Raw genomic sequence first — 16,227 nt, forward strand, 5'->3', positions numbered from 1 at the left:
CTTCCCGAATGACGAGACGTGGGAAGCCCTATGGATTCAACGTTGGATAGATATTCAGTACAAAATTCAACAACTTCTTCGACAATGTACAGTTCAGCAATACAACATTCTAGCCGACTTCTACTTTTTACATACTCTTTTAGTATTTTCATATATCGTTCTATCGAATACATCCATCTCATATAAGTTGGCCCACAAAGTTGTGTCTCCTTCACAAGATGAACAATAAGGTGCACCATTATATCAAAAAACGAGGGTGGGAAATACATTTCAAGCTCACACAAAGTAACAACAATTTTCCTCTGCAATGTCGGTAGTTTATGAGGATCGATCACTTTACTACAAGTTTCCATGAAGAAGAAACATAATTTAGTTATGACTCGTCGAACTTTTTCAGGTAAAATGGAACGTATACCTATTAGTAGCAAATGCTCCATTAGAACATGACAATCATGGGTCTTCAAACCTTTTAACTTGAGGTCTTTCATACAATCTAAATTTGTAATGTTTGAAGATTATCTTTCTAGAACTTTAACTTCGTGTAGAAATTTACATAAAATAATTTTTTCCTTTCTAGATAGAGTATGAGCAGCTGGAGGTGTATATGTGCGATTTCCTTTCTTTACAAGACCCAATTCATTTCTTATTCCCATATCGACCAAGTCCAATCTTGCATTGATGCCATCCTTAGACTTTCCTGGAACATTGAGTAACGTACCAATAACATTATCAAATACATTTTTTTTTTTCAATATGCATTACATCGAGAAAATGTCTTATATACAATGACTTCCAATATGGCAATTCAAAGAAAATTGACTTTTTCTTCCACTCAGTTTTGACAACCTCTCCCGCAAAAGGTTTACCAAATTTGTTGGTCAAACCTTGTACTTTTTCAAATATTTGATATTCAGTCAGTGCTAAAAGAGCAACACCTTCCTCTAATTTCCATTGAATGCATTTATCCACCCACGATACTGATGACTAAAAGGTAGGAATCTACCATGTCCAAGAAATATGTTCTTCTTACAATGTTTCAACTGCATCCAATCTGTACTATCTTCACATATAAGACATACACACCGAACTTTAATGCTATATCTTGATAAATTACCATAAGCTGGAAAATCATTAATTGTGTTAAACAACATAGCCCTCAAATTGAAACAATCGTTCTTATACCCATCATAAACTTCCACACATGTCTCCCACATATTTTTTAAATCTTCAATTAAAGGACTCAAGTATACATCGATATCATTCCCCGGTTGTTTGGGCCCAAAAATTAACAAAGACAACATCACAAACTTACGCTTTATACATAACCATGGAGATAGGTTATAAATCAACAAAATCACAGGGCACTTGTTATGTGAGATGCTTTGAAGACCATGTGAATTCATTCCATCAGTAGAAAGTGCAAGTCGTAGATTTCTTGACTCTCTCCCGAAATCAGGATACTCATGATCAATTTTTGCCCATTGTGGAGAGTTTGCATGGTGTCGAAACTTTCCATCTCTAATTCTTTCATTTGGATGCCATGTCAACTGTTTTGAATCTTCCTCACTGTGATAGATGCGCCTAAATCTTGGTACTATAGGAAAATACCACACGACTTTTGCTGGAGTAGACTATTTCTTCTTATATCGAGAGACATTGCATTTCAAAGATGCATTTAGTAATTCATATTCATTTCGAAATAAAATGCAATCGTTAGGACACACATGAATCCTTTCGTAACTCATGTCAATAGAGCACAAAATTCGTTTAGCCTTGTAAGTTCGATAGGGAAATTCATTATCATTTGGCAACATATCTTTTAGGAGTGTTAAATATTACGTGAAGCTTTTATCAGACCATCCATTAATCGCTTTTAAGTTGTACAACTTTAATATCGCCGACAGTCTTGTGAACTTAGTACAACCATTATATAATGGTTTCTCTGCATCACTCAACAAACTCTTAAACATTTTAGGACAATCCCAAAGATCTTCTTCAACTGCTTTTGCAATCTCCTCAACTCGGTCCCACTCATATGTATCTGTGTCGAAATTATTTGAAGCATATGTCGAACCATTCTCAAAATTAGTGATTTTTTTTCTCACCATGCCTTATCCAACATGTATAGATTTGATCAATTTCATGCCATACTAAATGTCCTTCCAATTGATCTGCTCTAACACGTTTTCCATAACAACATTTTGAACAAGGACAAGTGATTCGATTTGGGTCTTTTGCATTCTTCACTGCAAACTCAAACAAACTCTTTCACTCCATTTTCATACTCTTTTGACAATCGATTGACAAACATCCATTTTCGGTCCATTTTATATGACCTATATGAATGCAGTGCTACTCAAATGATAAGCTACTGATAACATTATACCAATCTATAATATATATAGTCTGATTTCAAAATAGAACATGATCAAAAAGATTTAAAAAAAGAATAGATTCTATACGATTTATCAGGTAACAGTTTATTTGATTTATCAAGGTGCATTAATTAATTTTAAACTTTTTTTTTATATGATTTATCAAGGTTATACCATTTACTATCAGACACATTTTATATGATTTATTAGGTAACAATTTATCAGTTTTAGTGACAACAACAAATTAATAAATGCATTACTTGAGACAACAATTTATCAGATGAATAATTGTTGATTTGTTGCAGTGATTTTAAGAAGGGAATTTAGTTTAGTTTTCTTTGGAATAATATGCTATGTAGATTTGGATTTATACGTGAATTCAATGTTGTGCAATTTTTAAGTTGTTTGCGAATGGAAATCTTATATACATTGTGCCATATAGCTTGATGATCTATTATGATGATGGATAAGTTATTATCTTTGAATATCTAAAGTATGAATTATTCAATGAAACTAATTTTTTTTTCCACATTCCCAATGAAACTATTTAGTGAATAACTATTTTCATACATTGATTTTATATGTGCTATATATGTGATTTGTTTATTTTTTGAATTAATTTCTTTAGTTAAAAGGAATTGGACAAAGAAATTGTCCTCCTCCAAATTTTGCAATACTTGGTATTTCTACGTTATTCATGAATACGCAATAAATTACAAAAGTTTGAAAGAGAAAAAATCTAACACTGATGTTGCAACAATGTACAAAAGAATATCATTTTTTGGGTCAAATATGATTCTTCTATGTAAAACAATTATTGGTTGCATAACTCTACTACATTCATCATCAGCTTCCCATGCCTTTCTTCATAGCTTTTTGCTGACATTGGTAGTCTGTTGCATCCTCTGCATTTTCGTCACTCTCTCATCACCTGAAGTCCATCTTGATATTGCATTCTTCCATTAAATCTTTGAGAGATTCAAAGACCACACGTCCACTTCAGTAGCCACAACCTTTCTCACTATTCATCAAAAAGGGAAAACATCATACAATCTAAAAAGTAACAAAAAAATTATGAAAATAAATATGAAATCATATTTCAAAAACCAAAAAATCAACCAAACAGAAACCAACACAGTCATGATCAATCACCAATGCTTGCGATTAAATGTTTCTCTGTTATCTATTATAGTATAATGATAAAATTAACTAAGTTAGTCCTTAGATCCATATATAGAGAATATTTTTACCTGATTAATCAAGGAAATCACAATTGTCAAAATAAAATGAGATATTTGATTAGTGACCCATAAAGCTTATTGAAGATGGCAAAGAAATAAAAGTGATCTCCCAACATGTTTGATCTAGTTGGTCTTTGAGTCATTTGTCTAAGTGACGGCAGCCATATATTGTAGACCATATATCAAAACAATACTAACAAAGAAAATTAAGAAAATGCGGCAAATGAATGATGATGAGAAGTTGGTTATTAAATTCAATTATACTAATTAAGTGTGGAATATCACTTGATATATATTTAATTCAAAGGATGAAATTGAGTTGTATTTAGATTTGACCGGTAAATTAAGGAAAAAATTGGTAAAGGAAAAGGAGAAAAGGTGGCGAGTGAAAGGGTTTGGAGTATAAAGAAAAAATGTAAGTGTGTGTGACTCTATAAGAGAGATAGGTGAGTTAATTAGAAGAAAAAGGTTGCTACAAGAGTGAGAGAGTCATTGGCTTTGAAGTGACCATGTTTACCTAGTTTCGTTTCATTATATATAGTGAGAGTGAGAATCGGTTAACTTCATGAATAATTTTATGATAAGTTACTTTATGATGAGTTACTTCGCTTAATAATTCAATATAAACGATTATTTTCACTAATTCAACTATTGATTACTGACCTAATTTATTGATGATCAAACAGATAAAATTTTATATATATTCAAAATCCGTAGCTATGTAAAAATCTTATTATATGTTCATTTGAAATTATTCAACGAAGCATCAAATAATTTTGAAAATTTTAAAAATTTGTGAAATTGATCTACTCAATAAGAACTTTTGATTTAACATTTGAATTGACGAAATTTATTGTTTATATTGAGTTATTAAACAGAATAATTAATCACATAGTTACTAGTAAAGTCAACCGATCACTATATATCCATATATATATATATATATATATATAAAGTAATATTATTTGAATTTTTTTTACTAAAGCCACGGCAATCCCACAAAAAAATTTCCTATCCAATGTAATTTTTTAGTTTAAATTGCTTTTATCAAATGGTAACCATTAATTCTAAATAGTGTTTACTAAATGTTCACAATTAATTTACTGATCGTTCGTTTTAGCAACCGATTTAGAGAAAGATTTGGCATTTTGGGTCTCTAAATTCTTACTATATATGAATGTTTTTTTTAAATATATTCAGCCAACAAATTAAATCATGAGTTGAATATCCAAATTCAATCAAACTTTTTATTTTTTAATTTGAAAACAACAATATTAGTTTAGGAATAACTAATTAAGATAATGTACTCCTTCCAAAATGAAGTATAAGCAAAAATAATAATTAAGAAACTGATGTATCTTGAACAAAATTCTTTTGATTATATTTCATTTTAGATGAAGTACAATAATTATTCATAAAAAAAAGAACAAATAAATTATTTTATATTTTTGTAAATCTTTTTTAACAATCCTAAATTTTTTTATGATAATAATTCTATTGAATTATTATTTCTTACAACATTATTTCTTTTAAAATTAATTGTTTGAAATTTGAACAAAACATAGTCTTGGTGGTTTCTTTTTTTTTTATTAAATCTCTTTCGGTTATTGACATTTTTTTCAAAGTTATTTTAATGCTAGAGAACATTAAGTTTATTTAGTGAAGAGAATAATAAGTTACTATATTGAATGACGTCTTCGTCAAGAAAAATGAACAACTTCTATAGAAATAATAAAAATATCATGTTTTACACACATATTTGGTAATGTGTTATAAAATCATTTGATGAGTGCAATAAACCATGTCTTTAAAGTATGTTTACATCTTGTACACAACCTTATCTCAAATTATTATTATTTTTATTCTAAAGAAAAAAAATTAAATTTAAATAAAAAAATTTAAAATTACTAACTTGTATTTTTTATCATTGACCTAAATATAAAATTTAACATTAAATATATTATTAATCCTTATAATCCTATAACTCTTACAAAAGAAAATTTATGCTCAAACTCTGTTGTCTAATAAACAACACTCTCTTAAACATCTAATATCTAATGCATCTCACTCTATTTAATCTCATCGGTAACCGATGTACAATGCATATTAAGTAATTAATGTTAACAATTTTCAATGTCTCAAGTATAATAATAAATTACCTTATGATAATTAATTTTATTCATTCACAATAATTTGAAATGGTGATGTTTGTTGTATATTTTCAATGTTTTCAATTAGAAATGTTGTTTCCAATGCATCCCTCCACTTAATCTCATTAATCAATGTAGTGTTAAGTAATTAATGGCAACAATTTCCAACGTCTCAAATTCATAATCACATTCAAACTATCCAATTAACATGATTCATTTCCAATAACTTAAAACGAAGACAGTTAGTTGTCTATAATGTATGTTTAAATGGTGTGACTAATTACAATCACATACTAATTAGTGACAAACCGTTATTTTCCCCGCACAATAAATCAAAAGGACTATGCTCCATGCCACATTCTCCTATTCCCAATTACTAGACAGACTATGAACATTGTCTATGCTTTGTGATTGCTTATTCCATTTTATTTAGTGGTAGTACATAGTCTAGTGAATTGTGAACATTGATTCTTTCACAATCTAGACACAATGTCAAAATTATCTTACAAGAAAGAGGCTAGAGATATCCTCTCATTTTTTCATTTTAGTTTTCCAATTCTTCTATAGTTTGTTTTTAATTAAATTCTCCTAAAACTTATTCTCTATGAAATATATGGTGTGTGAGATTAATTAAGGTTAGTCGCGTCATAAAATTTATTTTGATCATCAAATATCTATTCACTTTATTAGTCATACAAAATGAACCGGTCTGAGTTATCTGTATGAATGTTTTTGTTTGCAGGATTCACATGTTGCAATTTTATTCTAACGAAAGTCTTGAATGTTGTGGCATTTTCAATATGAATACTAAAAGCATGTCCAATGTTGAGAAAAGATTTGTTGAATGCATTCCTTTATTTAGACTTTGTACTAATGTCTTATTTTCGTGTCTTATTTTATGGGTACCATTTCATCAAATTTTATTATGTCCAAGAGCGGTCACTAAATGAATGGTTGTTCACTGTCTAGGAATTAAATCTACTACACATTATATCTCACTTTTATACTTTAGACACAATTTATTTATTTACTTTTGTTTGTATTGTTTTTCAATGCATCGCACGGATATACATCTAGTTACTGTAAATACGTCTAGAGATAAATATTCATATAAAAAACTCAAATGAATGTGTATATAAAAATGTTGCAAATACATAAATAATTATGTAATTAATTGAATATTTATATTTGAAATGTGATACCAATTACATAGCTTATTTATAAGTAATAAAGTAATTAATTAAAAAATAAAAAATGAATCAAAAGTAAATATCCAAATTAAGGAAAAACATATTGAAAAATCATAAACAAAAAATAAAAAACAGTCTAAAGTTTTGAAGTTTATGTTTTTCGATTTTTAATTTAATTCAAATCGAAGAAGTCATTCAATAATCAGTATGCGGAAAAGGAATACGAGCACCGCCTTCGCAAAAGAAAAGATAACAAAGGAAAATTTTATGCTTTGGAAAATTTCGGAGACTTTGGAAAATGTTTTCTCTTGTAAAGGGTTCTTTTAATATAGTTTTAATTCAATAGAAGAACAAAGAAGTGTTCCATCGATTGGGTCTTGGAATTTTAACTCTGGTATTCTTCTTATTTCAGTTTGGTCTCGTGATTTTAATCCTCAAAACTTGCGTTAAACTATTATTGAATGTTGGATTCGATTTTATAATTTGACTTTTGAATATTGAAGGCCTAAAACGTTATTTGAAATTAGTAGTGCAAGAGGAATTCCAATTGCACTTGACGAAGCCACGCAAAAACGTACATTTGATCACTTTGCAAGATTTTTGATTGATATTGATCTCACTGCATCTTTGCATGAATGACTTCTTGTGGAATATAAAGATTTTGCGTGTTATATTGTTCATGTCAAGTCCACGTGCAAGATAAATATTGATAATATAATACAACAATCTTTAGAAAAAAAAAGGAGTGGTTTTATACAACGTAATCTTAACCATTGGTTATTAGTAGGTCATTTTAATTCTATTCTACGAGTTCACAAGCACATGGTGGAGGCACGCCTCTTGCAAGTTCTTGTGATGATTTTAAGAATGATAATTATATACTCACTCATCTACCCACTAGAGCCGCTCAATTTAATTGGTTCAATGGTAAGAGAGACAATGCGCACACTAAAATACGGCTTGATAAATCTATTTGTAATGATGATTGGCTTTCTTTTTGGACTTCTACTTCTTGTTGTACTCTCACGAGGAGTGAGTCTGATCACTACCCTCTTCTTCTGATAATGAATAAGGTTATCACTTCCTTTCAGTCTTCTTTTAAATTCAAGAATATCTGGTTGAAATATTATGATTGTAGGTGATTAGTTCAACCACTTGGAATCAAGTTGTTAATAATTTCCCCATGGTAGTTCTTTCACAAATGATGAATCTCGTGAAAAATTCAAATTTGGGAACAAAGAAACTTTCGACGATGTTCATCAAATGGTAGCTATTGCTGAATCCCAATTAGATTCTCTTCAAAATCATATTGATGACGTGGGTTATTGTGATGGTCTTCAAGATCGAGAATTAATTGCTTAAAAGATTCTGTCTATAGCCCTTTCTTCCAAAGAAGAATTTTGGCGCAATAAAGTTCGGGTCAATTGGTTTACGCAAGATGATAGAAATACTATTTTTCTTCATAAAGTTGCCAAAATTAGTTACTCCTCTAAGCAAATGTATGTTCTCAAATTTGGGGAAGTCATTCTTTCAAAACAAGCTAATGTTGAAGTTCATGTTTTCCATATCTACCAACAATTATATGATTTCAATAATGCATGTTCCAATTCAAGGTTAGTTTCTGGAGTTATTCCTCAACTGGATTTTGATGATTATAACTCTCGGATAATTTCCATTATATATAGATGAAGGGGAGTCGATTTTCTTTTTGAGGAATGGTTTGGATGCTCCTAGTCTTAACCGATTTGGTGGTTCTTTCTTTCAACAATTTTGAGATATTATCGGTTCTGATGTGTATGCTTATGTGCGTCAATTTTTTTCTATAGGTTGGATTCTTCCAAATATGAACTATAATGTGCTAGCTTTAATTTCTAAGTTCCCTGGTGCAAATAGAATTGGAGATTATAGACCTATTGCTTTAGCTAAGTTCCAATTTAAGATAATTACAGAGGTTCTTATTGATCATCTTCCTTTAATTGACCCCAAAATTGTTTTTGAACAACAATGAGGTTTCATTAAAGGTAGAAATATTTCTGAATGCATTTGCATTGCATCGGAGACCTTAAACATGTTAGTTTCTAAATCCCATGGTGGTAATATAGCTCTGAAACTTGTTACTCAATAGGATTTTCATATTCATGATTAGAAGTTTCTACTTAATGTGTTGAGTGTTTTTGGGATTTAGTTTCGTCTTTTGTAATTAGGATCATGTGATTCTCAAGTCTGCTATGCTTTCTATTTTGGCTAATACTCCTACTGGGTACTTTTCTTTGTAAGCGTTGCGTCCGACGACCATTTTTTCCCTTTTTTTTCTTCTTAGTATAAGATGTTCTGAGTAGGGGTATCGCTTCTCTTGTTGAATCATAACACTTGAAGCCTATGGCCGATCTTCAAAACTTTACTACTCATTTCCATGTTCTTTATGAAGATGATATTATGATGTTTTGCAAGAGCAAAAGGAATATTTTAGAGTCTCTCATGCAGCTGTTTTGTGAGAATGGTTTTGCTTTTGGACGACATCTGAGTTTGAGAGTGTTAATTTTTCGTTGGTTCAATGTCTACTAGACATGTCCAAGATATTGGTACTTATATGAGCTTCTCAGACGAATTTCATCTTGTCACAATAAAGTTCGGAATATACACAATACATTCAAAAATTCACCAAGAGCATCTCCAATGGTAGTCAAATATGATCGTGTGCCAGCGTGTAGTTACTTAAAATTTAGTTTCTGATGAGTTCATTGTTGGGGTTGTGTCAAGTTGTCATCACAATTCTCTCATGAAAAAACGGTACTTTCATAATTTAATAATAATAAATTTATAATCATTATCTTTTTTATTAATGTATTTATAATAATAAATTTATCATTTTTTTTATTAATTTATGACAGTTACCTTCTTTTTAATTTATTTATGTCATGTATTTAACATTTAATTTTTATTATTGTTATAAAAATTTAAGATCAATTTTATTTTAAATTTATATTAAAATAATATATAATAATATTAATTGAAATATTTAAATTAATATTTTAAGTTGTAATAAAATTAAATATAAATAAAATATTAATGTATAAATTAAAGTTGTGGGATCTAGTATGGTTTTTTAAAAGTTAAACCGTAGAAAATAATTGAGTTGCTTCAAGATGAGGTGACATCCTATTTAATGAATTCATGTTGAGTTCACCATTGGAGTAAAAAAGAAATGAGTTACTTCAAGATGAGGTGGCACAGTGGACCATATTTAATGAATTCATGTGTAAAAAATAAATGAGTTGCGTCAAAATAATGTCGCATAGTGTGTCCTATTTAATAAATAGTTAACACTTGGAGATGCTTTAAGATCAAAAATATTAGGGTTTTAACCTAAAAGCAATTGTAAATTAAAGGGATGATTTACATATAGCAACTTATTGGCTTAATGCAAATCAATATCTCAACATACATGATTGCATATTCCTAAAGTGATTGCATATTCCTAAAGTATAATTTAGAAGTTATGATCTCATAAGTATTGGTTATACAATTAACTTTAAAGTAATTTTTTTTGTATGAACATATGCCGATAAGTGTTCAGTATTAATTTTAATTGACATACAATACTTATCAAATACTTTATGTAAAAGTATAGAAAATGAAACATTTGTCAAATTAGTTGAGAAAATAATCTCACAAGCTTCTGGTCGTGAGTTGCAATGAACATGTATATATATGTAACTATTTAGTTGATGCAACAATTAAATTCCTAAAATATATATATGATCTATGTATTGACTCACAAATATCACCTTATATATAATCTAGAAATGTTAGAGACACTACGCAAAAACACCTATTTTACAACGCTTTTTTAAGCCATTTACAGCGCTTTTTCAAAAAAATAAACGTTGTAGTATCTAGCGCTATAAAATATGTAGATATATTGCACGCTTGTTATACTCGTTTTACAGCGCTTTTTAAAAAGCGCTGAAAATGGTGCATTCAATAGATGCATTATTATGCACCTTCTACAGCGTTTTTTTTTAAAGTGCTATAAAATGTGCAAACAATATATAGTTATTATGCATCTATTACAGCGCTTTGTTGAAAAAGCGTTGTAATAGGTGCAAACAATAGATGCATTATTATGCACCTATTACAACACTTTTTTGAAAAAGCACTGTAAAAGGTGCAAACAATATGCATTTTTATGCACCTATTACATCATATTTTTGAAAAAGTGTTGTAAAAGGTGCATTCTTATTTTAGTTTTATTAAAAAACGTTGTAAATGGAATTTTTAAAAAGCGTTTTTTGGTTTTTTATGGCATTTTTTTAGAAGGCGCTGTCTTTTAATTTTTGTTCCAAAATGATTTTCACCCAGAATCAGTTCACACAATCATTTAACAATAAGTACACAACAAAACAGAACTATATAACTTTATAATTTAACTTTATAACTTTACATATTTACACAATCAGTTCACAACATATTCATATACATATTCACATATTGACAACAGCACAAAACTATATACATATTCATATAACTACATATTCACAACTTTACAAATGTGCTCTATTCATATACATATGACTATCAGAACTACACATAACAGAACTACCATATATTCATATAACTATCCCTTGCAGCATGCCATTTCCCAGCAAATCAAATAATTTTCATTTCAATCACATAATAACATCAGTCTTCCTTTATTTCAATTAGATCTCTTTCAGAGTATGTTGGACTGGAATTGTCAAAGTACTGTGGGATATAAAAATTGAACATAAATAAGTTAGAATCAAATATATACATAGTTTATATATGAAAATCAAATAATGAAAATACTGTACCGTTTCTGGGATTATAGTTTGATTTATATCAACAATCTCCTTCATGAATCGCAATATATAGTACCCACAGTCGATGTTGTTAGTTTGACGATGGCACTATAAAATAAAACATATAAGTCAATAAATATTTGTGCATTGATTGTAAATGAAATTTTAAAGGCGTATATTTCAAAACTTTATTGGAATCCATGTGATGTTATTTGACTTTTGTTTCGACACTATATCACCTCTTTGAGCTCGAAAAACTTGTAAAGCACTATCGAATAAATAAATGTGATTATTATAGCATTAACAAACACATTATATATATATATGTAAGAAATAAATGAATATTACTTAAGTGTCGAACATAGTCTTTATATCGGAGTGATTTTTGTAATTGTCATGCAAAGGATCTAAATAGTATATAACTTCAGATGTCGCATTGGTTGCAAATAGCACCAAATGTGCCCTACAACAACAAAAATTTGGTTGGCAATTTTGTTTACACAACTAATAAATTAAGATCTCATAAATTTAAAAAGATATAAATAGAGAATATATAATTACGTACCCTGAATTATATGGTGCAAGGAACAACTTATCCTTCTCTTTATTTTCTAATAGGATATCTACAACGTATTTCTTTACATTCACTGGATCGAGTTTAAACATCGAAAGCTTATGAGGAGACAAGAATGAAAATCTATTTGAAAATCTACACGTGCACACCAACTTCTCATACAAAAACCTTCAGTGAAAATTTCAAATTAGATTAATTACCAATAAATTAAATTAATTACCAATAAATGCAATTAAAAGTAATTTTTACCTAATGTATAAGCTGATGACAGTAGCACTCAGCTCCTTATGGTTGAGAAGTTCGTATATGTGTTCTTTTTCAAGTAGTTCTTCATACTCATCTCCGAATATAGCTTTATCCATGCTTATGATGTGTGAATCGTTGTTGCTGCCTCAATTCCTTTTTACTTGTATGTTAAGACACGACCCATATCGAGCAAGGCATGACTGACTTATTTTAGGAGCAGGAGCAACAACGGATTTACCCTGATCCAGTTTTTGAGCTGCAACTTTGTCGCCTTTATTTTAACCACAAACATCTAGTTGTGGTGCGACAACTGGTTTATTCTGGTAGCTGGTTTGTTGTGTGGGTGGATTATTGGATTGAATATGAAAAAATGAGGTTAATTAGTTTTTTAGTTTATTGAATCTGAAAAAATGACAAACCTTACAAAATAAATGTGACAAACCTTTTCCGGCGATGTGACTGACTCGTTTCTGGGAATCTTCTTATCATTCCCTTTAGACTTTGTCTGAATCTAAATAAATGTGAAATTAAAGTTAACAGTGGAAAAAAATCAGCAATTAAATATAATCAATCATAATCATAAAGCGTGCAATTAAATATACTTATCAATTAAAATACATTTCAATTAATTAAACATACCTTATCAAGGGAAACAAGATGTTTGGGCCATGCCACGTAACTACCAATTGCTTCTCCCAAATACTTCATATCTGCATCGTCGTCTGGTATAGGCAACAATGCATTTGGTTCCAAAGCAATAACTGGTGATACTTTGACATGGCCCGCAAGGATCGGTGTGTTGTGCAATACTTCTCCCAAAGTATTGTACAATGTTCCTTTTTCGACCTTGCAATGAGTAACGGAGGATAAGTACAACACGCAAGGAGTGAGACCCTAAATAAGTGGTTAATACATAAGTATGTGAAACAATTAGGTTGAATGAATTTCTTATTTTATTAAGTAATTAATTACCTCGGGAAGACTTTTGAGACCAATGTTGCAACTCGCGTTTTCACTCTCCATTTGTATTTCATGTTGGAGCTGATCCAGAAGTTGCTTGTCTTTATTCGTCTTCACCAAGAGTGCCACTTGCTCTGATAAAAATTTGAGCTTCTCTAATACCTTATCATTAGATGGATTTTGGCGCTTCTCTTGTGAAAAATAGCTTTTAGGAGTTATGCCAAATCCTTTCCCCCTCAAGCGACCGAAATATTCAAAAACATTAAACGCTTTACCGCGAATGTCTCTACAACTAGCTTTGTTGTCCGCTTGCTTTTCTGAACTTTGTTCGAGATTCTCCTAAAATACACGTAGGATTAAAAAGATAAGTTCAATATCAATTTTAAAATACAATATTAAAAAATATTAAAGTGATAATATACTTACACAAAGTTCTATTACTTTTTGAACATTTTCGTTATCAACCACTCCATCTTTATTTACACAAGCTTCCTTCCACAAGATATGACGACCCAAAGGTTGATCGGATTGGGTGTCTTGTAGCTATTCGTTAAGATCATAAATAAAATATTAGTTAGAAACTATAGTTTATAATGTACCACATTATATAAAAGTGATGTTTAATTACTTACAAGTTTTTGCTCTAGATGTGCATATCCCATACGAGATTTTTTGTACGGGTGCGTCGGATATTTTGCCCTCTCGTGATTTTCTTTACTTATATTCTATATAAAAAAATAACATTCGTGTAAAAATTTAAAATACGCTATGAATATGAATAATAAAACACATGCTAAGAAATTAATCACTTACCACAAACGGGGGGTCTGAACGTTTTCCTACAAATGCGCTCCATTCTTCATTTGATATGTAATGTTTATATATTTTTGGAGCTTCAACATTCATATTTCCTTCACGGGGTTTTATATAGCAATTTGAGTGGTGAGATCTAAAACCCCGGTGTATTTTCCCGACAACTCTAAATATATAAGCCTTTCTCACCTCGTCAACAGCAAAAGCAGTCTGCAAACGAAATAAAGATATAGTTTGAGTAAAGTATTTCAATGGAAAAAATTATATGTAACAAAAAAGTGGATCAAAAAAGTTACTTGTATATCAGCCCACAGTATATCTTTTGCATCCTTCAACCCATTATCTCTCCAATCGTCAATTGTGATGAGGGTATTCTGACGAAAAATAGCCCCAATATAACTTACAAACATGGAACTGTTGGGGTCAATTGGCTGACCACTCTCATTCCATCCAACCTAATAAACTCATATAGTAAGTACATGCTTAAAAAAAAAAAAAAAAAAAAAAAAAAAAATAAACAGCAAACAAAGTATAGTATACGACACAGAAGAACAGTAGGGTTACGACACAGAAATACAAACAAAGAAGAACAACGCAGAAATACGAACGGTTGGTAGAAGAGTAGGGTTTGCAGAAACGAGCGTATGAAGTTTACGTAATGGAGAGTAGGATTCGCAGAAACAAAGATGGTTCGAAATGACAAGGAGAATGAAGAGGAAACAAGCGTATGAAGTTTACGTAATAAGGGTTAGTAACAATGCAATATTGTTCGTAAGGTTCGCAATGAGAAGGAGAATAAAGAGGAGGAGGAAATAATCGTATATGAAGTTTACGTAATGACAAGGAGAATGAAGAGAATGAAGAGGAAACAATATTGTTGTGTTTATTATGTGCAAACAACCTTTTACAACGCTTTTCCACAGAGCGCTTTAAAAGGCTTCTTTGTTTTATTATGTGCAAGCATTATGTGACCCTTTTACATGTTATATATAAAACTCTACTACAACGCTTTTTTGAAAAAAACGTTGTAAAAGACCTCCTTATTTTATTTTTTTAAAAGCTTTTTACAACGCTTTTCCACAAAGCGCTTTAAAAGGCTTCTTTGTTTTATTTTGTGCAAGCGTTATGTGACCCTTTTACAGCGCTTTTCCACGAAGCGCTTTAAAAGGTTTCTTTGTTTTATTATGTTAAAGCGCTATGTGACCTCCTTATTTTTTTTAAAGGCTTTTTATAGCGCTTATTGACAAAAGCGCTGTAAAATTACAAAGTTTATGTTCTGATCAGTTTTTGTTAAAGGCGTTTCTTTGTTTTATTATGTGCAAGCGCTATGTGACCTTTTTACAACACTTTTCTACGAAGCGCTTTAAAAGGCTTCTTTGTTTTACTATGTGCAAGCGCTATGTGACCTTTTTACAACGCTTTTCTACGAAGCGCTTTAAAAGGCTTCTTTGTTTTATTATGTGCAAGCTCTATGTGACCTCCTTATTTTTTTTAAAGGTTTTTTATAGCGCTTATTGACAAAAGCGCTGTAAAATTACAAAGTTTATGTTCTGATAAGTTTTTGTTAAATTATAATATAAGTTCAGTTTTTATAAATTACAATATAATTAGTTAAATACTTTATATATATATATATATATATCAATGCTAAATTACATGATCATATCATATTGGGATGATCAGTTAAAGTTCAAGAAAAAATTCTCAGTACTCAAACAAAGTTTTTTCAAGTTCAATATAAGTAGAAAATCAGTTCTGGCAGGTCAAACACTTAAATTACATGAACTTAGTATAAAATGTACACTAAGATGAAGCTAAATATAAGCAGAAAATAAGTATAAGAAGAAAATCAAAT

This window comes from Cicer arietinum, chromosome 5 (assembly GCF_000331145.2).
Source record: "Cicer arietinum cultivar CDC Frontier isolate Library 1 chromosome 5, Cicar.CDCFrontier_v2.0, whole genome shotgun sequence".
Taxonomy (NCBI): Eukaryota; Viridiplantae; Streptophyta; class Magnoliopsida; order Fabales; family Fabaceae; genus Cicer; species Cicer arietinum.